Source organism: Podarcis liolepis (assembly GCF_965112155.1).
Source record: "Podarcis liolepis genome assembly, contig: HAP1_SCAFFOLD_290, whole genome shotgun sequence".
NCBI classification, from domain to species: Eukaryota; Metazoa; Chordata; class Lepidosauria; order Squamata; family Lacertidae; genus Podarcis; species Podarcis liolepis.
The window spans coordinates 1,067-12,838 of NW_028148834.1; the positions used below are offsets into that span (position 1 = coordinate 1,067).

The 11,772-nt window shown below is 44.5% G+C and overlaps 1 long non-coding RNA gene across 1 annotated transcript; it reads right to left on the minus strand.

Annotated features, from left to right (window-relative positions):
- Positions 1-224: 224 nt before the first annotated feature.
- Positions 225-10,166, minus strand: LOC310699027. The gene is made up of 4 exons (XR_014521896.1): positions 10,114-10,166; positions 9,428-9,608; positions 1,437-1,525; positions 225-571 (listed from the first exon to the last, which is right to left on the minus strand). It is a non-coding gene; the product is annotated as an uncharacterized lncRNA (long non-coding RNA).
- Between the last annotated feature and the right edge of the window lie 1,606 nt (positions 10,167-11,772).

Here is an 11,772-nt window from a genome sequence, read left to right on the forward strand (position 1 = left end):
TGTTGGCTGGTGCTGATGGGGCATGCACTCCCAACAGCAGATGGTTGTCACAAGTTAGCCACCCCTGCTTTATAGCTTCCGGTTTCTGGACTTTGTAAATCAAATCACTTTTGACACCACATAGTGATGCAGGGTTTGGCGTTTTGGATGCTTCTCGGAATTGGAACGAGGCCACCAACATGATAGAGCAGAACAACCTTTGTGTCGCATGCCCCTCATCAACTCAGCTCACATTATGTCAGGAGGCTCCCAACTTTTCCATGCTGATTTGTACATAAGTGCATGGAGTAGACAGATCTACTGGTATTAGTGAATTGGTTTAATTAACTGGGGATTGATCATATAATCCAACATAGCCTGACAGCAGGTCTGTGTCTGACACACCGTACAAAAGCCTTCCTTCCATTGGAGGATCAAAGACAGAAATTCCATACCATCTGATGGGAATCGTGGCTGCGTTTCACAAAGCATTCAATTGCAAATATTTCTCAACCTGTGACCTTCCTGAGTCACTGTTCAGTAGAAACCAGCTTTTCTTCAGAAAACGACAACACACTCAACCTCCTTCAGTCTGTAGCAGGCCAGAAAAGTTGGATAGGTAATGGTCCATTATATTTCACATTTTCATACAATATTATCATCATCATTTTCATACAGTATTTGGAAGCATTTAGTGTTCTTTAATAATGTGAAGCAGTTAATATTCCTTACGTCAATTTTTGAATAGGTTCTGAGGTAGCACGTCCAGATAAATTAATCATTTTTCTCTCTGGACTAGTATTGTGGGTTCACTAGTTTATGTGTGAGCTGTGGATTTGTTCCAAATTAGGTCACATTATCTCAGTTTCTGAGGAAAGTCAGAAGCACTCTTTAGACTTCAAGTTCAGCTCAGCTTAAGAGAGTTGTTTTGAGTTTTTGTTTTTAAGGAGTTGACTGTTCCAGTAAGACCAAGTTTGCAGTAATGATGCAACACACACACACAAACACACACACATATTACTGGAATGCATGTACTTTTAATCAGATCATGTCCAAGATATTTTGGTGGGGTTTTATTTTTACCCACTTAAGAGTTATTCATGTCTATAAGTTGAAAATTGCAATGGTATTTCGTAATTCATGCTTGGTACATATACTAAATGCATACCTAAATCACATCAACAGCCCAAATATTATTTGGAAAAAACCCCATAGGAAACAGGAAAATGTAATATTTTATATGTCCAGCAGATGCACAGCAGGGTCTGAGCAGAGTTAAGTGAGTCAGCATGTCCTGGTCTGGAAGGATTACAACATCAAACATACATGGACAAATCAAGAGGCTCAGGCTATTATATTGTGTAGGTCATTAAGTGTTCTGGCTTCTGAAGAGTTACACTCATCTAATTATATTAAGCTGTCAGTTTTACAATAAATATTAGAAACAAATTGTGTACCTTACAGAGCAATGGCCAGTGAGTTCTGTGCAGGCTGATTGGGAAGATGGTGAATATTCTTCTACCCAGTTGTATGATATTCAGGTACCCTGGAAAACCAGAATCAGTGCATTATAAATCAACCAAAGGGTTGTCATGCTCCTAAACTGTGTTTGCCAGAATGGCCAAAACTGTTGAATTAGAAATATGTTGCACCATTTGTTTATTTTTGTGAGTTGACTTTGCAGGGGTGGGGTGGATTTTGGTAGAGCAGACTGGTTCTCTGGTTGCTGTGACACATATCCAGGTTGCAAATCGACACATCAGGAGTTGTGTTTTCACCTGGTGCCATCTCCTCCAAGCCTCCATCAGAGGAGGAACCTGGAGAAGGCCTCAGCTGATGATCTAAGGGTCCAGGCAAGTCTATATCAGAAGAGCCATTCCTGAAGATATTCACCCTATTCATACCCCATTCACTCCAATGGATTAGTCTGCACTGCATTTCATTAAACTCCAAAATCAGCTGCCTTAGGCATCAGCCTCACTTCTACTTAACGTATAGCTCTGCAATACATCCTAGAAAGCCTTCAAAGAGTGGATAACTCATTATCTCAACACCTCTTGGGTGTTCAGCACAGCAACAAACCCTTAAAAAACTGAAGTTCAGCACACATGCAAACTGCATAACTGCCAATTCCTTGTTTTATTGCAATTTTCAAAGTCTTTATAAGGCCGAGCAATTCAGCCATGTACAGATGAGCTCAGAGATGAAAATACACCATCTAAGAACAGTGTGACTCAGTGTTTAATAGGTATGGACTCGGTTTAATTACACACAGCCTTCGTAAGCAAGGTTATGTTTATTTAGATGGGGGAATGACTTGCCAGGTTGCTCAGCTGACAGGTGTGAATGCAGAAATCCAGAAACATAAGTCAAGTTACTCCTAGCAGCTCATTTCCATAGCTGTACTGGGGGGGGGGGGATCACTGATGATTCTCAAGCCCTGAGGGGCCAAAACCAATGTCTTGCAGGAGATATGAGATCAGAGTTCCCAACATGTGTTCATTTTTATTAAGGCATGGGAGGGTGCTCTGATTTTTGAGCTTTCAGGGGGATTTAGATTGGGAAATGGCATGGGGAAGGGTGAGGCATCCAAATCAGTCTCCACAGTATCTTTAAAACTGTTGTGAAGTGGAAGCGGAAGAACTGATCATGGATCTTTTATGTAACGAATATTTTGACCCTTAATTTCAAGATTCTGTACGTGCTATTGGCTGTAGAGTGCAGGTTTAAGACTGAGCTTTTGTGGAATCATACTTAAACATTCACCATTTTTTAAATGTGCAGTTAATCATACACAAAGGACATGGGTGGCGCTGTGGTCTAAACCATAGAGCCTAGGGCTTGCCGATCCCTGCAACGGGGTGAGCTTCCGTTGCTCAGTCCCAGCTCCTGCCAACCTAGCAGTTCAAAAGCACATCAAAGTGCAAGTAGATGAATACATACCGCTCTGACGGGAAGGTAAATGGTGTTTCTGTGTGCTGCTCTGGTTCGCATGGCCACATGACCCGGAAGATGTCTGCGGACAAAGTCGGCTCCCTCGACCAGTAAAGCAAGATGAGCGACGCAACCTTGAAGTCGTCCGCAACTGGACTTAACGGTCAGGGGTCCCTTTACCTTTACCTAATCATACACATAAGTCTAGATTTTATGTGCTGCTGGTGTTCAACAAACATCTAATAACTTTAATATGCATCTATTTTCAAGATGTATTTAACCAGTATCTTAATTCATCCGGGGTCTGGGGGCATCAATGTTACTCTGTCCACAGTAGAAAAGGAAACACTAACCATAGTTTTTCCTGTGGGCTCCTGATTCGCACTATATAACCGTGAAGGGGTATCTTTAAAAAAAAAAAAAGAAAAGGATATCCAAAGATATTTCAGGGCAAGACAAATCAAGTGTGTGTTTTATGACATCTCTATTTCAAAGTGGCTGCAGGATGCCTAGCTTACATGGGGAAAGCCCGTTGCATCAGAAAGATACTACATGGAAAAATACTTGCTCAGTTGCTGCAATGAAACTTGTGCAACCTACCATTTTTGGTCAAACTGCCTTTCTTTCATTCAATTACTGTTATAAATGCTACCAGACATTACATCAGATCTTTCCGCAGAGAGAAAAATAAACAAATAAAAGGACAACCATTGCTAACAATTTTAACCATTTACTTGTTAACTTTAACAGATTGAGGCTGAATCCTGACAAGACAGAAGTACTGTTTTGGGGGGACAGGGGTGGGTGGATGTGGGGGTCTCCCTGGTCCTGAATAGGGTAACTATGCCCCTGAAGGACCTGGTGTGCAGCCTGGGAGTCATTTTGGACTCACAGCTGTCCACGGAGGCACAGATTAATTCTGTGTCCAGGGCGGCTGTCTACCGGCTCCATCTGGTACGCAGGCTGAGACCCTCTGTCTCGCCAGAGTAGTGCATGCTCTAGTTATCTCCCGCTTGGACTACTGCAATGCGCTCTATGTGGGACTACCTTTGAAGGTGACTCAGAAACTGCAATTAATCCAGAATGCAGCAGCTAGACTGGTGACTGGGAGTGGCCGCCGGGACCATATAACAGCAGTCCTGAGAGATCTGCATTGGCTCCCAGTACATTTCCGAACACAATTCAAAGTGTTGGTGCTGACCTTTAAAGCCCAAAACGGCCTCGGTCCTGTATACCTGAAGGAGTGTCTCCACCCCCATCGTTCAGCCCGGCATAGGCGCCGACTCCATGGGGCTTGAGGGGGCCCGAGCCCCCTCAAAAATTCGTTTGGGGGGGCTCAGCCCCCCCAATAATCTCGGGCGGCGGTGGGCGCGTCCGCGGCTTTTATAGGGCGCCCGGCGCGCACCAGCTCGATAACGGGCACCGGCGCGGCGGGGGGCGCCGGGCCGGGGGAGGGGGGCGGCCGGCCTGTCTCCTTGGCAACCCCATTGAGCAGCGCCGGCTCCCCCGGGAGGGCCATCCCCCCGCGCCGCCGATCGCCAACACCGCCGACGCTGTGGCTGCCCGAGCCCGAGCCCGAGCCTGAGCCCGACCCGGAGCCCGAGCCTGAGCCCGACCCGGAGCCCGAGCCCGAGCCCGAGCCCGACCCTGAGCCTGAGCCTGAGCCCAAGCCCGTCAGTCAGTCAGTCAGGAAGGAAGGAAGGAAGGAGAAATGGGGAGGGAGACGAGGGAGGAAAATTGCGCGCAGGGTGAAGAAAGGAGAAAGGCGAACGAGACGAGCTTCCAACCCAAAAAAGGGCTGGAAGACTGGGAGGATGCAGGATCGGGAAAGAAAGCGACGCCTTCCCCGCCCGCGACGTCGCCCGCTTGTCATTGGCAGCGCAGCGGGCACCCAGAGGGGCTGGGCACCGGCGCAGGGCCGCTCCGCAGCCGCGGAGGACAGCTGCGCGGCTAGCAAGGTGTGCCGCGTAGAGCGCGGCCCTTGTGTGGCCCGGTGGCCAGGCAAGCTCGGGCGGGGACCCCCATGCAAATCTAAGACGGGAGAAGAGGGCAGAGCAAAGGGGGTCCCTTCCCCAACCTCCGGCTCTGAGACTTCCCTGCGCCCCAGAAAAGCGAAAGGATTTTCTCTTCTTTTTTTTAATAAATATTTTATTAAGTTTTCAAATACAAAGTTAGAAACATACACTGAAGAAAAAAGTAAAAGAACAAGAAAAAGAAAAAAAGAAAAAGAAGAAAAGAAAACCAACCATTCAACACATTTTTTATATAACTAACTGGACTTCCTCGCATCTCCCTTACCCTGCATTCTTTATAATAAAGATATCAGCAAATTATTACCTTGTTTCGTACCTTATTTTGTACTTTTCAAATACTATACCTCTAAATTTAACATACGTTTCATCAGTTACTTATATCTTAAATTAAACATAGTATTACCTTAGATTTTGACCTTTTCTTACTTAAAATATAATTTCCTGTTTCCCAAATCTAATTGCTGAAGCTATAGTTTCCGAATCGTGTAAATTTTTTACATTCATACAACTTATATTGTTTTTGTAAATAGTCCTTAAATTTTTTCCAGTCCTCTTCCGTTGTTTCTTCTCCCAAATCTCGGATTCTGCCAGTCATTTCAGCCAGTTCCATGTAGTCCATCAATTGCGTCTGCCACTCTTCCAGTGTGGGCAAATCTTGTGTCTTCCAATATTTTGCGATAAGTATTCTTGCTGCTGTAGTTGCATACATAAAGAAAGTTCTATCCTTCTTTAACACTTTCTGGCCAACAATGCCCAAGAGGAAGGCCTCTGGTTTCTTGGGAAAGGTATACTTAAATACCTTTTTTAACTCATTATAGATCATTTCCCAGAAGGCCTTCACTTTTGGACAAGTCCACCAGAGGTGAAAGAATGTCCCTTCAGCCTCCTTACATTTCCAACATTTATTATCAGACAGGTGATATATTTTTGCAAGCTTGACTGGGGTCATGTACCACCTATAAATCATTTTCATAATATTTTCCTTCAAGGCATTACATGCCGTGAATTTCATTCCGGTGGTCCATAACCTTTCCCAGTCCTCAAACATGATGTTATACCCAATATCCTGAGCCCATTTTATCATGGCTGATTTGACTGTCTCATCCTGAGTGATTTTCTCTTCAACCTGCCCTCCATCCTCTTGCAGAAAACTCTTTGCCTGCCCTGCCCGTATCTCGTTTTTGCTTTTTAATTCCACACACGCACCCTTCGGACTTCGTGGCAATCGGGCGCGCGGGTGCGTTTCCTAAGAGAGTGAGGACCCCCGCCTCCTCCCCACCTGCTCCCTCGCCAGCCAGCCAGCCGCGCGCCCTAGCCGGAGAGCCCCGGCCGTCCCCGTCGCGCAATCGGCTGGATCTCCCTTCAGCAGGCCGTGCTCACAACTCGGCCCAGGGACCCCCCAGCAGCGGATCTCCGGCCCAGCTGAAGAATCCGGCAACAAGCCCCCTCCTCCCCAATCGCTCCGCCGAAATACGCTCCAAAACCCCCCAGATAGGCCGCCGGCCGCCAAGTCTAGTGGCGCCCTGAGCGAGGGTCTCTCCCCAACACCGCCACCTCAAACTGCGTTCTCCCGGCTACCCGAGCGAACCAGCGGCAGGACCCCGGTATGGGCCCCCCCAATATTTTTTATAAGTCGGCGCCCCTGCAGCCCGGACACTGAGATCCAGCACTGAGGGCCTTCTGGCGGTTCCCTCATTGCGAGAAGTAAGGTTACAGGGAACCAGGCAGAGGGCCTTCTTGGTAGTGGCGCCTGCCCTGTGGAACGCCCTCCCAGCAGATGTCAAAGCAATAAACAACTATTTTACTTTTAAAAGGCATCTAAAGGCAGCCCTCTTTAGGGAAGTTTTTAATGTTTGAAGCTGTACTGTTTTTAATATTCAGTTGGAAGCCGCCCAGAGTGGCTGGGGAAACCCAGCCAGATGGGCGGGGTATAAATAAATTATTATTATTATTATTATTATTATTATTATTATTATTATTATTATTATTATTATTATTATTACAAGGTATACACTGCAAGGTATACACTGTTTTGCAGTCAGTGGCATGCAGTGAATTTTTTCATTGAGTAACAGGGCCAGAGGTGCCAGCTTGCAAGGGCGATTATGGGGGCCCAATGTTGTGCACGTGAGTATCTTGCTTCCCTGCCTAATCAGGCCAGAAGCTTCCTGGGCTTTGGGTAGGAGGTGCCAAGGGAACATTTAGGGGACTAGCCTAGTCCCCCTGGTCCAACTGACCACACAGCACTGCTTGCAGTCCCAACTCCCATGACCTTTCACATCAAAGCAGCAGCCTCAAGAGATGGAGAAGTATCCCTAATAACTGTCAGGACACAGTTTAGATGCTGGGCACCATCATAAGGTGTCACACAGAAAGACTGGCTGGCAAGAGGTGGGGGAGAAAGGGTGACTCATCTACTCCATGGTTTCCTTCTTTGCAATTCCTCCTTGTGCCAAGAAGGAAATAGGTGCTGTCAAATTGCTATGAGGATCAGCACTCATGAGGCCTGTTGGTTTAGAGCCACCCTGGTAATCAAAGCTAGCTTATCTGCTTCTTGCTCTCCTTTTGCCTTCTTGCCCCTACTGAGGCTTCTGGCACAGCAGATTTCCATTAACTGCACTTTTTGTATGGGCAGATAAATGGAGGAAAGGCAGCACACCCAAAAGTCACTTGTCAGCCTGGCAAATTCTTTGCACAGAATCTGTTATCCACACGAAAGTCCCCTGTCTGCAAGAGTTTCCCCATTAAGTTCAGTGGTGTGGACAATTTTGTGATGGATCCAGAGAGCTTTTCCTTTCGCCAAAACAAATGTGGAAGTGCTACATGAGCACACATAAAGCTTTACAACTGCATCATATGATGTCCATTATTAATAAAAATGTAAGAGCAGGCTGGGCCAACCCAGTTCTCCATCTAGTCTTGCAAACCAGTTCTCCAAATGCCTCTGGGATTCAATCACAAGAGCACTCTTCTGTCCTGTGGCAACTGGCATTCAGAGGCATTGCTGTCTGCAACTGCAGAAGGCAGAGCACAGCTATCTCTGTTTGCTTGTTTGTTAGTTTATTCATAATTATCTCTTAACCTCGGACTTCCCAGTCCATCTCTCCATAGCATTCTAGGTACAGTGGTACCTCGGGTTAAGTACTTAATTTGTTCCGGAGGTCCGTTCTTAACCTGAAACTGTTCTTAACCTGAGGTGCCACTTTAGCTAATGGGGCTTACCGCTGCCTCCACGCCGCCGGAGCACAATTTCTGTTCTCATCCTGAAGCAAAGTTCTTAACCTGAGGTACTATTTCTGGGTTAGCGGAGTCTGTAACCTGAATCGTCTGTAACCTGAAGCGTTTGTAACCCGAGGTACCACTGTAGTCTTTTGTCAGCTGCATAATCTACTATTCCACCCATTTTTGTCTCAAATCTTCCTTTATTTAATGCTACCTGCTGCTCATATGTTCATTCCTACTTGTAGGTTAAACTATTACACCCACTGAGATACTCTTGAAAACACATCCACTCATCTCTACCCATGACTCATCTTTATTTCTTAGTTTTGCGGTCATAGTTACTAATTCTGCGTATTATATCAATTTATTCTGCCATATTTCCTTCAAGAGTCTCTCTTTTTCTTTCCATGTCCCCCTCTCCGCATATACCACTCTAGCTGCGGGTGTCGCATATAAAAAGAGATTTGAGTGCCTTTTTCGGGACATCATCATTTGTTATCCCTAACAGAAATGCCTCAAATCTTTTGGGAAATGTGATCTTGAGGATGTTTTTTAATTCTGTTTGAATCATCTCCTGGTATTCTCTAGCATATTTACATGGCCACCACATGTGGATCAAGGTTCCCTCTACCTCTGCCCTCTACCTAAAGCACAGCTATCTTGGCTAGCAGTCATTGACAAATCTCTTCTCTATGAACTTGTCTAATCCTCCTTTAAAGTCATCCAGGTTGGTGGCCATCGAAGTTTAACTATGTTTAACTATGTGTTGCATGAAGAAGCGCTTCCTTTTGTACTCATCTGTCTTCTAGGCTGATTCTATTTTGGCTTATTGCCCTGAAATAAGTCCTGTTATCCCACAAAACTGCTATTCAGATCCTATACATTGCTAATTTTAGATACATTTGTCATTCCTTCTTGACAAATACATTGTATAACTCGTGAGTACTTTTTAAAAACTATCGTTTCTATCTCTTCTCTTTCTGTACTACTATATATAGGAAACAAGTATCCTGGCAGGCTTAAAATTAATCTTTAAAGAGGATCAAACAAAGGGGGGGGGGAATAAAGGATTAAACAAAAATACATTTTTCATTATTATTATTAGGCACCACTTTAGGGCTATTTTCTTGTTCATCTCCTGTCAGATTTCTCAAATGAATTTGACATGTATATAGACCAAAAGCACACACATTCATCATATTTTATATTTAGGTTTATGACTCGGATTAGTGTTGGGATTTATGGTTGGACAGGCTTACCAGAACTTCAGATGCTTGTTCTCTTCAATTGATATTTTGAAGAAAGATGTGGGAACACTTGTTTTATACTAGAACCGTTCTATCCCAAACTGCATGTTTAGGTGGGTCAAGGCTTGTTTCGCAAAAAGGATGGGTGGTGGTGTGTTTTTTTAATCTTCCTCCTTCCCACGCTCAGAAAAGCCTTGGGAAAAAATTAAACATAAGAAAGGTTTTCATAAATTGAACGTTTCATTGTTAGGGTTAGACAAACTGGAAAGCTGGTAGTCAAATTTGTCCCATAATTCACCTGTGAAAGCACTTGTGGCAGTGAAACTGAGATTCAGCTATCCTGCAAGTGGAAGCAGTGGCGTAGTGTGGGGGGTGCAGGGGGGGCCGGCCGCACCGGGCGCAACAGCTGGGGGTTAGGGTTAGGGGGCGCAAATCCACGGGTTAGGGGGCGCAAATCCACGGATTAGGGGGCGCAAATCCACGGATTAGGGGGCACAAATTACTTGCCTTGCCCCGGGTGCTGACAACCCACGCTACGCCACTGAGTGGAAGGAGAAATGCACAGACAAATCGTTATCATCTAGCTACACGCAGCCTGGCAGTAGCAGCTTTTGCCAGCCTGGTACCCTCCAAATGTTAAGGACTATTTACATGTTGGAAATGACGGGAGTCATAGTAAAAAATAGACTCTGCTTTACCCTAAATTGGCCAGTGGGTCAATAAGGTCCCTCCACCAGTCTGTAGCTCTGGAAAGAAAAAAAAGCATTCCTGGTAAGGCCTTATAGTAATTTCACACATCTGCAACCAATCTATTCACTCCTTGGCTATTTGCTGCTTGCTCATTTGATTACATTCCTTTGACCATTTCACTTACCAATAAAGGTTGGTAAGGCGGGATTGGGGGTGCGGTGGGGAAGAAAACCTATCGTTATTTCCCACAGGCCTCGACTCTGGCTTCCCATTCATTTCCTGAAAAGTGAAGAACGCCTTTGCTTGCTGTTAATGGATTACTGGTGGGATTCTGCTGAAAGGGCATTTTCTGGCTAGGCTGTGTTGCTACATAGATCATTAGGACTCCTGAGCATCACTATTTCAATTATTCATTGCTCAAGCCTGTATTAATGAGGACCTGATTCAGCAAGGTCCTCAAGTACATCTATAAGTCTAACTATGTGAATAGTTATGGGCTGAGACACCCCGCTTTATACCATACGTATGGGGAGTGCATCTTCCATTTAATTCTGCCAATTCGCCAATGCGTGAGGCGAAGTTCCTGCATTACTTGCCACCATTGCACATAAATTCAAAGCCTTCTAACCACTGCCATCATTTGTTTATATTATCCTGTTTTACTAAAACACTTATCTATAAACAGTAGCTGTAGTATACTAGTATTATACAAAACCAGTCAGACACCCTTTTTATAATTGTACACAGACACTATAAATATATCAGATGAATATTATGCTTCAGTGGGTTACCAATTCTTCTGCTAAACAATACGCAAAAGTATCTCAAAGGAAAATGAGGGTGTTTTCCCCCTTAACATTATTTGATTACTGAGTTCACTTGATCATACCAGATCATTTATTTTAGCATTCCACAAAGATCTCTTTTAAACACACTTTATTGATAAAAATTATTTCCACTTTTATTTATCTTACTGGATCACGTTGTTCACTGAAATGTTTACACATGCTGAATATATTGAGACTGGACATTATTGCATTATTATTTATCCATCAGAGTTATGTGAGTAGCAGCATTATTTTACCCTGCCTGCTTTACATAGCTAATTTCAATTTGCTATTTTAGAACATTCATAATTCAGGATTTATTTATTTTTAATGTAACACTCAGGGAAAATAAATTGAATCCCTTACCCACCCACAAAAAAATTAAATATCCAAAGTGTCAGGTCTGTACTTGCTAAACCTTTCAGTCACCCTTAATGCCAGGTTACTAATTTGCTTGACTTAGGTCCAAACTAGATGTGACGATACATTTCTGTTCTCAAACTTTTGCATCTAGCAATTTTAGTGGGGTGATCAGAATTGGGAACATGGTGTCTGTATGTAAAATGGGGAGGGGGGTTGACTGCAAGCCCCTGCACCATCCTCAGTGAACCCATGTGTGTTAAAAAAAACAACCCACATTTGACTAGACCTGACTGAAACTACAGGTCCAACACCTTGCAGAGGAAAATAGGGATGGGCATCTTTGAGGGCTGCATCCTCATAGGAGGCAGGTGACCAGTGCTATTTTTCTAGAAAAAGAGGTGCCAGAATTCACCATGAGCTCCTTCTCTTGTTCTCTTCTAATGGCAATGGTGCCCACCTGAGAGATGCCAGATCTGA